This window comes from Mus caroli, unplaced genomic scaffold (genome assembly GCF_978045245.1).
Source record: "Mus caroli unplaced genomic scaffold, Mus_caroli_1 scaffold_8, whole genome shotgun sequence".
NCBI classification, from domain to species: domain Eukaryota; kingdom Metazoa; phylum Chordata; class Mammalia; order Rodentia; family Muridae; genus Mus; species Mus caroli.
Window position 1 is genome coordinate 6481834 of NW_028227263.1, and position 14620 is coordinate 6496453.

The 14620-nt window shown below is 51.7% G+C and overlaps 1 protein-coding gene across 3 annotated transcripts in view; it reads left to right on the forward strand.

Annotated features, from left to right (window-relative positions):
- Stk32c (serine/threonine kinase 32C) overlaps window positions 1-14620 on the forward strand; it is an 81053-nt gene that overhangs the window by 32405 nt on the left and 34028 nt on the right. The window lies entirely within an intron of this gene.

Consider the following 14620-nt stretch of genomic DNA (forward strand, 5'->3'; position numbering starts at 1 on the left):
GTCCCGGGATTAAATGGTGCCCTGTGACTACTGCTCGTTTATACAAGTAGGGCACAGGTTGAAGCTAGGTCCAGGTGCTCTGGGAGAGCAGCATTGTCTGGGGGCCTGAATGGCTCCTGACCGTACCTACTATTAGGGTGTTTGTGGTAACAGCACTGTCCCCTTTAGTGGTGTGGTAAGGGGTGGGAACCAGGTCCCCATGTCAGCACCTAGGACAGTGCCATAACTACCTTGAGGTGCTCAAGGCACTGGGGTTTGTGGTAGTGCACACGCCCCGTCCCACCTCCCACCCTCCGGAAAAGGCCCTGGTGGAGGTCGAGTGAGTGCAAGAGAGTGGGTTTTACAACGGCTGTGACTTGGCTGTGAGGTATGTGTGTTCACCTAACTCCACTAAGGGCTCTCCTCCCGATGCCCCGTTCTCTTTTGAGCTGGCCATTCTTGCACAGACAGCCATTGTCCTAACTAGTGGCTGGGTCCTTTTGGGTGATGTATTTCCCTGAATCTGAAGAGGATTCAGGGAGCATGGCTATGTTTCAACAGCGCAGGGCAAGCAGTTATTTATGGCTGAGTGTCAATGCAGGATCACTCTTTTTTTTTTTTTTTTTTTTCGAGACAGGGTTTCTCTGTATAGCCCTGGCTGTCCTGGAACTCACTCTGTAGACCAGGCTGGCCTCGAACTCAGAAATCCGCCTGCCTCTGCCTCCCGAGTGCTGGGATTAAAGGCGTGCGCCACCACGCCCGGCTGAGGATCACTCTTTTGAGCACCAGAGTTTTTTTTTTTTTTTTTATCTGGACTTGATTCTCCTTGGACCAAACTCAGTGATGTTTGTGTTTGTGGTGTGTGTGCCGCAGCCTTGGGGATACATGGCTTTCATCAGGAACACACATGGAAGACTCACTCGTCTCAGGGAACTATAGCAATCCGTCCCTAATAACCAGCTGGCTGTGCTAGGAAATGTTGAGAGCTTGTCCCCTCCCATTAGTGTGCCCTCCCCAGCAGGGCACATGTCCCCCCAAAATTGATATGCTTAGGGACCGATAGCCCCAGCTGAGAGATTTCTGGGTGTTTTCTAGAAATATGAATGATCTTACCTTGATTTATCCTGGGAAGAAGATGCAAAACCAACTCCCACACCTGACTGAGGGTTCGGGGAGTAGGGGTACAGGGCAGGGTACCTCCCCCTGGGTCTAGACCACCTTCCTAAGGTGAGGCCTGGGAAGAAGGGGATCAAAGTAGCATTCGCAAGGTAGTCCACAGTGTTGTGGGGACATCATTTGCAGTTAGGGCTGGCTGCTTGGCAGTCCCTCTAGGATGAGAGTCCAACTGTGTTTCAATATGCGGGAACTCAGGTGGGCACATATATTGAAAACTTCTAAACACACTAATGAGTGTACATGTATGTATACATACGTTGCAATTCATAACTGAGCACCACACACACAGGAATAAAAGTGTTTGACACACTCATATGCAGGTACACATGACATACCCACATCATAACACACACACACACACACACGCGCGCGCGCGCGCACACACGTAACACAACCCTTAACTAAGCACAAACATGCAAACATTTTATATAAATATATACACATGAATATTCAGGCACACACAATGACCTGTGCCAGAATACACAAATGTGACCACACATGCAAGTCCCTGTACATGTGCATATGTGCCAGTGGGTACACATGAGCTCAGACTCCCTGACCTCACCAGTGAGACAGCATAACTCATTGCTACCCTGGTACCCTGGGCATCTCTTTGCTCATGGGCCCAGCCCTGCTCCTGGCACTGGAAACCTGAATCTCCCTTTATAGTCTGTACTCTCATGTTCTATTAGCTCAGATACCCCCACAGGATTCTCCCCCCAAAACCACCCAGAAACACCGGACTCCTTTCTACATTAGCTGTGGGGCAATCTAGCTCCCTCCTCTAGGAAGCTATCTCTGACTCTTCCAAATGGCTCCAGGACCCACACTCCACTCCCTGCTGCTGGCCAGCACTTTTCAGCATCACTGCATCAGTGAGGCTGAGATACCTATGTGGTGGCACCATGCCTGGTGGCCGAGGCTTGGAGGCCTGCCCCGCAAAGTTCTGCCCATATTTCTAAGAGTCGATGGAGGCGTGCTGGGGCGAGGTGGGGCCTGCCCCAATGGACTAGAATCTCAATTCCAAATTTGTATTTTGAAAAGAAGTCCTCAGAACAATTAGTCTCCAAATAGAAATGGTTTCTGATTGAATGTGTAATGATGGGTTTGGGAGGTGGTGGCATTGCCCATTGCACACAGTTGCCAGAGCAGCCGGCTCAGCAGGCAGACAATGCCGGGTGGGGACAGTGTCTCTTAAGAGGTCTGCCTGGGGAGGAGGTCGTTGCTTGACAGCCTTCTTAGGACATGTTTGTTCATCAAGCCCAGAGCCTGGAGATGGTGCAGGACCCTGCTGACTCTGTCTGTGTGTGTGTGTGTGTGTGTGTGGAGGAGACCTCTAGGGAGAAGCAGGGACCTTTCCCACATGACCCTGACACCAAGGAGCATCACCCATTGAATCACTGTGAGGGAACCTAGCTTAGAGGAGAGCCCTCTGCTTGGTAGTTTCTGAGTCCTCGCCACCTTCAGGAACCCCAAGGGGCTTTAGTGCACATTCATGTGCAATCGCGGGTTAGACAGTTCCACATCTAAATCCATAGAAGCTCTGACTGTCACTTTACACAGCAAAGAGGATTTTGCAAATGTGACCGAGCAGAAGGTCTTGAGGCTAGGAGGTTGCCATACAATACCTGGATAGGCTCTATATGTACAGGGGGTAGAAGGGCAAAAGGAGGCTGGGAGCTGTGAGAGCAGAGACAAGGCTGGGGGAGGGTGACTACAGGAAGGACTACAGGCTGCTGGCTGAGGATGGAAGAGGAGCTGCCAAGCAGTGGCGGTTCAGTCCTCTCTGGAAACTGAAAGCAAGGAAGAATTCTTTGCTGGTGCCTCAAGGAGATATGCTGTCCTGCTTCCCAGGGCTGTTGTCACAAACACTTAGGTCTCACAGTGCAGTAAGTGGCAAGTCCAACGTGAAGGCACTGGCAGACTTACCATCTACTGAGGTCTGCCTCTTGGCTCAGGAACGGTGTCTAACCGCCATCTCCTCCCTTGGTGGACATGGCCAGGAGTCCTTTGGGGATCCCTTTATAAAGGTGCCAAGGGATGAGGCACCTCAGAACCTGACATCTCTAAAGGGCCCCCATGGCTCAGTACCATCACCCTAACAGGAAGGTTCAACCTATGCAGCTGGGCAGACACGTGTTGTCTGCTGATGACACTTGGATTTTAGCTCAGGCAGACGCACATGAGCCTCGAGTCTTCAGAACTGCAAGAGAACAAATGTGTGCCCTGCTAAGCCACATCATGGCCACTGGTTAGTGTTTACAGGAAGTGAAGAAGCCCAGGGACTCAACGGCAGGGCTTCCCTTGGCAATGTCTCAGGGTAAGACATCACAGTAGGAGAGATGGGAGAGTGTGCACGCATAGCAGAAAGCCATGCAGATATGAAAAGAACCACACAGGTCAGTGTGGGTAGATCCACAACGGCAAAGAGGAGCGAAACTCCAGGGGAACGTGTGACAGAGGGGTCCTGGATAAGGTTTGAGGGTCCTGGTGTGGTGATCTAAAACTAGGCCGCTAAGGGTGGTTTAGGGAAAAGATGGCTGATAGGGGAAAGTAAGGGTGTGTAGAGGGGTTCACAGGCTCTCGACCAGTCTCCTGTCTGGCCTCGGGGCTTGTTCATCTGTTTTCTTTATGACTTGTATGCCTTAAATGTTTCATGAAATGTTTAAAAATGGCTGAGGAGCCAAACATGAATTGAAAAGTGTGGGACTCTGATGGCTGTGCCCATGGGAAGGGGATCCCAGCATTCCCAGCTTGGCTACTGCGTCCCAGTGTCCCCAACTAGTAAGTTCTGTGAGCTGAGCTGTAATAGAGGCTTGTCAAATTCCATGGTGCCTTTTCCTGGGACTCTGCTGGGTAGAGCCAGGAAATCAGATAAAATGGTGCAACCCCTCCACCTCCGTTGACTTTCCCCAAGTACACAAGAGGATGTTGCCTGGGTTTCAGGATCCCAGTTATTCTTCCCTTTGGTCCAAAGTCTGAGATTCAGAGGTGACCAGTCTTGTTGTGTGAGGGTTAGAATCCTAGTCTTTATTGTGTTATCAGTTCATGTCATGGCTGACATTTACATGGCACTGAGCAGGACTCCTCAGGACAGCTGGGTTTAGGGTTAGGCAAGTAGGTTCCGAGGCTCAAAGCACAGCGGTCACTAGGGTTGGGCTTGGTGAGGGTGGAGGTGGGTACCTTGGGGATTAAGAGATATGGTTCTAGGGCAGATGCCACAAAGAGCCTCTACTGGCCCCTGTCTGTTCCTGCAGGGTAGAAACTTAAAACATGGTTTCAAGTTCCCTGGCTGCTGCAGGCAGGGACACAAGTGACCAGTGGGAAATGGGGCTGTCCAGGTTTCTGGACTGGGTGGAGAGCAGATAGAGCCTATGTGTGTGTTGGGCGGGTGCGAATGTCGTGGGTGTGAAATCGTATGAGTATGTGTGAGAATGTGAGTGTGCCTGGGCTGGTGTGGGCAATATGAATGTGTGAGTGTGTAGGTGTAGAAGTTGTGCTATGAGTGTGTAAGACTGTGTCTTGTGCTCTGGGCCCTGGGTTGTACTGAGTGTGAGGAGACGGTCTTCTGCTGCCTTGGTGCATGCACAGACGCTGACGCTCATGCACGCCCCACAGACTCCTCCCACACTGCACTTTGCCCGTTGCCTTAGCAACTCTCTGAGCACTGGTAAGCCCCTGTCTTGTGGAAGGATGTAGGAGCTGCATCCTGCTGAGTCTCAGATGCTTCATTCATGGTCAGCCCTCCAGAGGAAGGGGATGGGGAGGAGATGGGAGTGGGAAGTGGGGCAGGACCTGTCAAAGCACAGGGAGATGCAACCCAGATGTGGGACCACATGGTCTTACATGTCTGAGGATTGTAGCCTGTTTCCCTGGAACTTCCTAACTTGGCTGGTACCCTGGGAATTGATGGACAGTTGTCTTAGGTCAGGTGGGCCTGGCAGCCTCTTAGCCACTCCCTCCTGCTGCCCATGGTCATTTTCATCCTAGGGACTGGTGGTGAGGGTCAGAAGGCAGTAGCTTTTCCTTCTCTCTCTCTCTCTGTCTCTCTGTCTGTCTGTCTTGCTCTGTTTCTCTCTGTCTTTCTGTGTCTCTCTGTCTCTCTCTCTGTCTCTGCTGGAGGCTGCCTCTGGAGCTCACCTCCTAGAGATATCTATAGGGTCTCCCGTTTTGTGTCTGAAGCTGTCTTTAGAGACCGAGGCAGCAGTCAGACAGAACCTTTGGGCTCTGGTTGAGGGTTGGGCTGCTCAGACCCCAAGGTAAGCTAGGGTTCTTCCTGTCAAGTGAGAAGGTAGAGGAACGTGTGTTCTGAGCGAGGTACTTGTACCTGCAGTGTGTGCAGGGTGCACAATTCCACCATCCACCAATATGTGTGAGCTGTCCTATGTTTAGGGAAATCCTGCAGGGAGGAGGATGCCTGGGATGTGGGCATCATGAAGGGGCTGCCTTGGGGTGGCTCTACTCTGGCTGTGACCTAGCCCTTACCCAGGAGCCCCTCTGCTTTCTAAGCCCAAAAGGTGGAGGTGCTGGCCCCTCTCTGTCATGGCAGCAGTGCCAAACTCTGGCATCTCCTGGTTCAGTCCTGAAGGCCATAGGGGAAGAAATGGCTGTCCTTGAGCCCTGAAGAGCTCTCAAGCATCAAGTGAATCCTGCCTTTGGGCCAATGTGGAGGGATTGCTTTTAGCAAGTTGATATTTTCCTACCATTTATTGTTAACATTTTTAGAACAAAACTCTTTCATGATGAAATGCCCTGTTCTTACCCCTAGTCTGTGTCTGAGATGAGATTTTTGTGTATTCAAATAAGTGTTTTCTGTCCCAGTACTTGGTGCTGTGGTATCTGGCAGGTGTGGTTTGGGGGTCCACATGACGCTGTGCCCTAGGCTGTGTAGGAAGGACAGAAGCATTGACATCAGGGGGTCAGTGAGCAGCTCCTTTTGAGAATCTGTGTGGATCACATGAGCATGAACTGACAACTGGGACTCAAGATGCACAGGGCGCCATCCCTGAGCCCCAACTCTTATCCCTGCTGGGCATGGAGAAATGGTAGGAAAGCTTTGAACATGCATCGCATGGGCCAGGATGTGAGTGTCATTCCTGCCTTTGGCATGCCGAGGAGAAAGGTCACAGAGCATCGCTTGTCCTCAGTGAGCATACTTGGCAGGCAGGGTACCAGTTCCTTCCCCTGTGCCCTTCATTCCAGGAATGAGGAGGCTGCGGGGAAAGTGCTGTTGACAGTCGGGGAAGGTGTTTTCGCCTCTGTGGAAGTGCTAATGTGTGTGAGAGTACGAAGTGAGTTCACGCCTGTCTGGTTGCGAAGCCCTGCTGCCTGCTTTAGGCAGATGCTGGTACCGCTCTGGCGCTTCTCCCTCCCCCATCTCTGCGCACTGGGTGTCTGCAGGTGGTCGTGGAGAGGAGAGGAAGGCATAAGACTGTGCAGGACCCGGTGCTGGGCTTTGCTTCTTTCAGTAGCCCTGGGGTCTACACAGCTGAGCCTTCATTCCCACCCTCTGGGAGGGACAGGGAAGCAAGTGTTGGCGGCAGCTTCCCTTGCATGAAGCTTGCCAGCCTCTTCTGGCAGCTGCTATCCGAGGTCCTGACCAATTTCAGAAGCATCAGAGCTAAGCACAGGTATGGAGCCTCCCTGGGTTCTGTGGCCCTGGTTTTTCCTTCACCCTGCAGGATGGTCAGTCCTAGGATCTCAGCCTCGTTTGTGTCACTGATTGCACAGTATATGGGACTCCCCCACATATGCTGTGATCTAGAAGTACAGAGACCCAAGCCCACACCTGCAACTGGGGTCTAGTACCTATTGCCTCTGGATACCAGGCTAGTGCCTCTTCCTAGGTCCTCCTCTGTCTTCCTCTAGGGTGCTGGTGGCCTGCAGACTGGTGGAGCTACAGCAGAAGCTCAGGGGCTGCAGTGGCCAGTGGAAGGACAGCTTTGGGCAAACTCCTTCAAGCCTTTGGTCTGGCCACATTCTCTCCACTCATCCTTCAACCATGGTTTCAGGCAGAGGGCTTGTTTCTCATATAAAAGCCAGTCCTTAGCAAGGGCATCCTAGGTTCCTCTCAGAATGGCCTGTCTGCTTCATATATTCATGGTGAGGCTAATACATTCCAGATACCACTCTGGAGAGTTGTCTACTGTTCTAGGCCCTTGGCTAGTCTCTTGCTGCGTGAAGCTACTGCTGTACTCCAGCAAGTCTCCATCCACCTCAGCACTCCGGAGGCATATGTCTCCAAACCTGGAGTTCATATCTGCTGTGGAGGGGGCTCCTGTGGTACTGAAAGGGGTCAGAATGGCTACTGTGGAGGAAGCTCCAGATACCCTGAGCAGAGTTGAGGAATGGATAGCCCCTAGCAGTGAGGTCTGCAGAGAGTATTATGGCAGTGATCAATTTTGGGGTCAGGAGGAACCCAGGGCAGCAGGGGAGATCACAGGCTTCCTGTGTGTGATTTTGGAATCCGGTGACACAGCTAGACCCCAAATCCTTTTTGTCTCTGGGAGAGAGCCTGGATCAGAACCCCATTCTGTTCTGACTTACCTGCTCAGAGATTTGAAGGATGGGTGCCCTGGCAGGTTTGGTGCTCTGATTCCCCAAACACCTGAGACTAGGAGCTGGTGGAGGGCCAAGTCCAGTGGTGACTGAAGCCAGCTTGGCACTACAATACAGCAGGGGAATTCCCTGAGTGTTAGTGTTAGTGTTAAGTCATGACTGGGGAAAGTATAGCCTATGCGCGCGCACACACACACACACACTCATGCACACACGTCGGTATCAGAATGTGTTCTCCACTGTCTATTGATTGTGATACTAACAGGGGAGGCCCTTGTCTAATGGTGAGGTCCTAATGAACTTGGATCTCCCAGGTCTGTCCCTGATAGTTCTAAGGGTGTCAAGCACCTGAGGGGTTAGGAGAAGACAGGCTTTGGACAATAGGCTCCCCTGGGCCACCTTAGGGAAAACAATGCTACCCACAACTGTGGGAGAACCCCATGTTCTGACCAGTGTTGGGCAACTTCCCCACAGGCCCCAGGAGCTGAGCTGTGGCTGGCCAGAGCCATTGTATTGATCTTGCTGCTGTCCTAATCATTAATTTATGGAAGTTTCCATTGCAGTCTGGGGATGTCAGAATGGAACACGGGAGCAGGATGCCAGATTGGCTCAGGTTAGCTGGGCCAGGGTGGGCAGAACAGTCTGGGAAGTCATTACCAGCGGAAGCATTTACTGTAAACAAAAGACGGGGGATGGGCCAGGTCACTGCCCCCACAGAGAGTAGTGGTGGGGGAGCTCTAGGCCACCACCCCACTGCCCCCCGGCTCTTGGCATGATCCTGGTTATGAGAAGCTAGGATTGTTCTGGAATCCAGGATCCCTCGGGAACCTCAGCTTTATCTCTGCTACTTCCAAATCCCTTGTCTGCTGCAGGGAAACACAGGAAGAGGTCTTTGCTCCAGCCCCAGGGCTAGAAACAGTAGAAGAGCAGGTGCTAGGGCAGGGCTCCGAGGAGAGCCAGACCTCAGCCAGCTTCTGAGAGAAGGCCTGAAGGTGAGCAGCAGGTAGCTAGGCAAGGAGATGACAGAGGATGTTCCCAGTCGGGGCCACAGGACCTGGTTGTGTTTTCCTGTGTGGCCTGGTTAACTGGGTGATGGCTGAGGAGATCACTGGCAGTCTAGAAAGTGGCATAGACCACTAGTTCATGGACCTAGAGGCTACACAGCTGCTCTGCCTAGGGCCAGCATGGTGAGAGGCATCTGAGGGAGTCTTCTGGGACTCACAGCAGTAAGTACACTTGACTATTGCCTGCCTCTGTGATGCTCTGAACTGAGGAGTCCAGCGTCAGACCCAGAGCAGACATCAACTTCCCTACTCCTTATATTTGAACTTTTGTCCTTGGGGCCAACAACATCTTTAGGATAAGGAAAGAGGTATCCTGGGGTCCAACCAGGGAGGAGAATACGCTCCTTTTTCATACCTTAGGACCCTAAGTTCCTTTGCCAGCTAGCTGGTCCATCCCACTCATCTTTCACACATAGGAAAGGGCAGCCCGGTTAGTCTTCAGCAGCTCTGAGGGCTGCTCTTGGGTCCTGCCTGTGCCATGTAGGTGGCCTATTGTCGAACAGAGTTGGGCTTGCTGACTCTTCATCACTTGTTCCTACCAAGGCAAGAGCCTGTACTCCAGGTAGCCCAGGATCCTGGGCTATACATTTTATAGAAGCCACAGGACTATGGCGAGTCAGGCCTTTAGTCATTCCCGCTGGGAGATTTTCCTCATGAGACTTTTCTGGGTCATGGGCTGTTTGGCTAATTTGACTTGTACTGTGCAATCTTTGAGATCACTCCAGAAGGTTTCCCCGTTCACGTGGAACTGTCCTGTGGGTGAGGGACTGGCACTTTAGGGGGATGCTGAGGTCAGGAGACTCTCATAGGTTACCAGGAGAGACAGTCCATATTGAGAAAGGATCCCAGCCTAGGCTCCATCTGAGGCTGTGGGTAGCCGCACCCCTCATCCCCGGCTTTTCTCTGTCCAGTCGTTAAGTTCCCAGGTCTCTTCTGGATTTGGACAGGACTCTCTGGAGACATCTTGGGAATGTGAAGAGCACAGCTGCCCCTCCAGGCCTGCGGGGGAGGCCTTCAGGCTGTGCATTGATTGTGTCACCGATAACAATAGAATGACTCACAGAGCAGCCCTGAGTCTATTTTTACTTTCCCGGGGACCATCTTCCTTCTGCCTTCCTCACAGGGGCATGCTTTTGTCTGTTTTAAGAAAGGACCACGCTTTAACTTAGAGCCTAGTGACTTAGCACTTTCCCATTGCTTCCTATTGGGACACACTGCTTTTATGCCTGCCATAGTCTGTCTGCTGAACCTAGTGTCAGAGCTGAGGTGCCCTGTCGGGCAGGGTGGAGGCCTGACCTGGTCACTTGCAAGCCGCTTGTTTTTTGTTTGTTTGCTTGTTTTTTAGGAGACACATGTTCAAATGTGTCCTGTTGGTTTTGCTTAGGATTTTGTGCGAACTGTGTAAGTATTGATGCTTTTGGCTTTCCCTTGACTGTTTTTGGCTGACACATGTTCTTGATATTGTTATCAAGATGATTGCATCATCTGTCCCTTCCTGCTATCCTTCATTGGCTTGCCATCACAGGACCAGTGGGCAAGGCTCCATGCATGATCTAAACATGCCAAGGACTCTTGTGAGAAAAAATACCTGCTCAGGCCACACTGTCAAAGCAGCTGGCAGTCGCAGGGAAACCAGAGAGGAAGGAGGCAGTGCTGGCCATCCCCCTTGTCTTTGCTTTGGTGTCCTCAGGATTGAACGAAGCTCTCAGGACCATGGTCAGATGTCACTCTGAGGGGACAGTTTCCTGAGTTACCAGGCTGGGACACTGAGGTACCCTGTTTCTTCCTGCTGGGTTTAGTTCTGTGGTTGTGAACCCAACTAATGACTTGAACAGCATTCTGTATGGCTCTCTGGTACCTCACATCCTTGAGAAAAATAGTTTCAGGGCTACGGGTACAAGAGTGATGACCTGCCCCATATAGCAATGACTGCTTGCAGCCACACGCTGCAAAATAAAAGCTTCCCTTGAAGAATGAATATTTTAAAAACCCTTGATTCTGAAATATTTATTTGCCCTGGAGAAGAGTCTGTGCCCACGCTCTTCAGTGTGTTGTACGACGGAGGAGCATCTGGGGGCCTGGAGCTCTGAGCTGGGCCATTTCCTTTTATGCAAGACAGACCACCTCCTCTTCAAACACCAGTTTTGATTTGAGCAGGGGATGTGCACAGGTAAGATGAACCTGTTGGGAACTGAACTAGTGTTTGTTTCTTCTTACTTGATAATTTCTGAGGTGTTGAACACCGGGGGGAGGGGAGATTCCACCCCACAATTACACAGCAAATAGCACAGGAATTATACAGACTGCCTTGCTCAGCTCTCGTCTGGGCTCTTTCATCTGCCCAAGGTCAGCTTCAAAAGTGTCCCTGTGGTGACCTCGTAAGAACAGGCAGCCTGCACCCCCTTTCCCTCCGTGCTCTCCACTGACATGCCTATTGTGTTTTCTTCCACACAAGAGTTCTTGTGTCTCCCAAATGAGGAAAAGACTGAAAAGAGGCCCCAGAGCTTCAGATTCTCTTCTGGGTGTTGGGGGTGGGGTGGAGTTTGCGGTTATCTGGATCCCTGGCTACCATGGGAGCCTAAAGAGAAGGAGAGGAACCTGCATCTGGGGATGTGCAGCAAGGCTGGGTTCTAAGCATCTTTGGACCTGAGGCCAGCCAAGCTTTCTAGTGAATTGATACCAAGTAGAGCTGACTTGGTCACTGTTGTTGATGAGGTAAGTTTGGGGAAAGTCAGGAATCTCTGTTTTGATTTTTTTCACACAAAAGGCATCTTCACATGGCCATTGGCCACTCTCACCACGAGGGTGGGTTGTCTCAACGAGGAACTCAGTACCTGAGTCTTGGCAGAGTCTTTCCCACGTACAGGTTATGTTCACTTCCCACACTGGGAAACTCGCATGGCAGCCACATTTCCTTGGTTTTGGGAATTGGCTATGAAATAGATGTGCCTAAGAGGCTTGCATACTGAAACTTGAAGCCACCTGGCACCTGATTCTTTTCAAGGCCACAGCCAACATAGTGTCATGCCTGCCTGGCTCTCTCACCTACTGCAGGAACTGGCAGGGGAGAGCCTCAGGTGCCCCAGGCAGAGGAGGAAAGCAGAGGTCCAAAGAGGTGAGCACACCGTGGGCAACAGCTCTAGAGTTACTCTAGCCTACCACAGGAAGCTGAGGGTTGGTGGGAGGCCACAGACAGGCAAGTGTCCAACCCACAGTTCTCCCTGAGCACACACTGGCTCTGCACCCTAGCAGATGCTGTCAGAAGGAGCCTGGAGTTTTGTTTTGTTGTTTGTTTTAAGACAGGGTCTCACTATACAACCTTGGCTGGCCTTGAATTCATAGAGGTCCATCTGCCTCTGCCTCCCAAGTGCTGGGATTAAAAGCATGTGCCACGACACCCAGCCTTCCTAGGAGGCTTTGTCCCCACTCACCTGGGAGGTGACATCGGCTGTGCAGGGGTCTGAGCATGCTATAGGACAGCTGCTGGAAGATTCCCACATGCCTCTGACCTGTTCTTTAACGTATTTTATTCCCAATCCTGTCCTTCCAGGAAAGACTAAACTCAGAAAGTCATGCTTGTGCTCTGCAAAGTCTAGTTGTCTTGGCTGAGTTCCTGTGTGAACTCACAGCTGTTGGGCAGACACTTGACCTCTGCATTCTGCTGGTCGCTGAGGGTCCGCCAGGGACATCACAGTGAGCTTCCCACAAGCAGGGGGATACCTAGCCTGCTTCTCAAGTGCTTTTGGGCTGGACTGTAGGAACCACTGGGGCTGGGGGCGGGTAGGGCCCAACAGACAATGCTGCCATTCTTGAGGTGGGATCGGCGCCTCACACTTCTCTCCAACTGTCGGGAGTGGATGAGGCTGACTGACTATAGCTGCTTGAGTGGGGTAGGGTCCCATGTGCAGCTGTAGGAGGCCACGGCCCTCTAGGCTGTATTTGAGTTCAGATTGGGCAGGCACAGGGACCCTAGCTCAAAGCTTGCTGGCAGAGCCCAGTTTCCAAAAGCTACACTGTGGTTGGCCCAGGCTTGTTCCCCTCCATCAAGATATTAGTGCCTAGCCTCTGCTCCCAGCCTGCTGTTTCTGCTCCTTCTCCAATCCCTAAGCATTACATTTAGAACCTTGTGTAACACCTCGTCATGTCTATACCTTCACCTTGCTTCATGGCTTTGTGCAGAGCCATGGCTATGGGGCAGTTTGGAGCCTAAGAGAAGAACACAGTATGGGATCCTCTGCTGGATGGTATCTACACATTCCCACCACACACACTGTCTTATTCAGGGTTTTACTGCTGTTAACAGACATCATGACCAAAGCAACTCTTATAAGGACAATATATTTAATTGGGGCTGGCTTACAGGTTCAAAGGTTCAGTCCATTATCATCAAAGCAGGAGCATGGCAGCATCCAGGCAGGTGCATGGTGCAGAAGGAGCTGAGAGTTCTACATCTTCATCTGAAGGCTGCTAGCAGAACACTGGCTTCCAGGAAGCTAGGATGAGGGCCTTAAAGCCCATACCTACAGTGACACACCTACTCCAACAAGGCCACACCTCCTAATAGTGCCACTCCCTGGGCTGAGCCTATTCAAACCACCACACCCACCATGCCACCATTCTCTCACCATACTTTTTAACTCACTGCAGGACTAGGCTTAGACAACCAACCTTCCTGTCCTAGCTGGTAGATGCAATGACTTATTCCAAACAGCAACCGTGCTTTCCTGGTCAGAGGAGGGGCAGTGGGGCTGGCGGCCACCCACCCTGCTGTGAGTGCCTCTTTATTGCAGTATGCCCTTTTCTCCAACAACAACAACAACAACAACAACAACAACAACAACAAAGCTATAAAGTGACATAGACTAATGAATGAGGTTCAGATGAGTCTGGGTACTGAGGGCAACATGTGGGCAGAGGCTGAGGTCTCCAGCAGGAGGCCACAAACTAGGCTGCCCTTGGGGTCAGTATATCCCAGCCTGGAATATGCTGTCTGTTGTTGTGTATGCCTGGGGAGATGGCTGTGTGTTCTCATCCATGAAAACTGCACCCATTCCCTATAGGTCTCCCCAACGTGCTTGCCAGCTCTGACACTTGACACTCTGTCTGTTTCACTTTCCCCTCAACCAACCTAGTTTCCACTGATCAGAACCCCACTGTGGGGCAGCAGCAGAGCGCCTGCCTTATACCCATAAGCTAGTAAGAAATGAGAGTCCCACCCTTCCCAAAATCTCCAGAGAGAAAGTGGTTATGGAGTGAACGTGTAAGGTTCTATGAGTCCTAGGCAGCCTGGGTCCTCTCCGGTTAAGTGTCTATACAACAAGGCCCAAAGCCCTGGGTAGGCCCTCCAAGTGGTGTGGTATAGAGCTATACACTTGGGGACCTAAGCTTCTAGGCTGGGTCAGTTAGAGGGACCTGTCTAAGGGGTGCTGGACAGAAATTCAGGCTGCCTGAGCCCATCCCTCAGGGCCTACCTGAGAAAAAGGCTGACCCATCTTGACCACAGGGCATCAGGGCACAGCAGGAAGTCTGGGAATCAGAATTCTCCTCTGACACAGGGTGGTGGCAGCAGAGGCTGCAGCAGTGGGCACTGGTGATCCCTGGGAAAGACAACCAGGCTGTGTTGAATGTTGTCTTGTGCTGTTCCCCATTGTTAATCAAGAGACCACTATAATCCCAGGCCAGGGCAGGTGCTCCATGCTGTTGTTGGAGAACCCAGAGCAGGGGCTGATGCTGAGATGCCTTGTTGGTTTCCTGTTTCACATTTTCCATGGGATGCGATGTCAGTCGAGTTGCTGGGTTGCAGATTTGCAGCCGAGGAAGTCCGGGAGCCTGACTATGCTCAT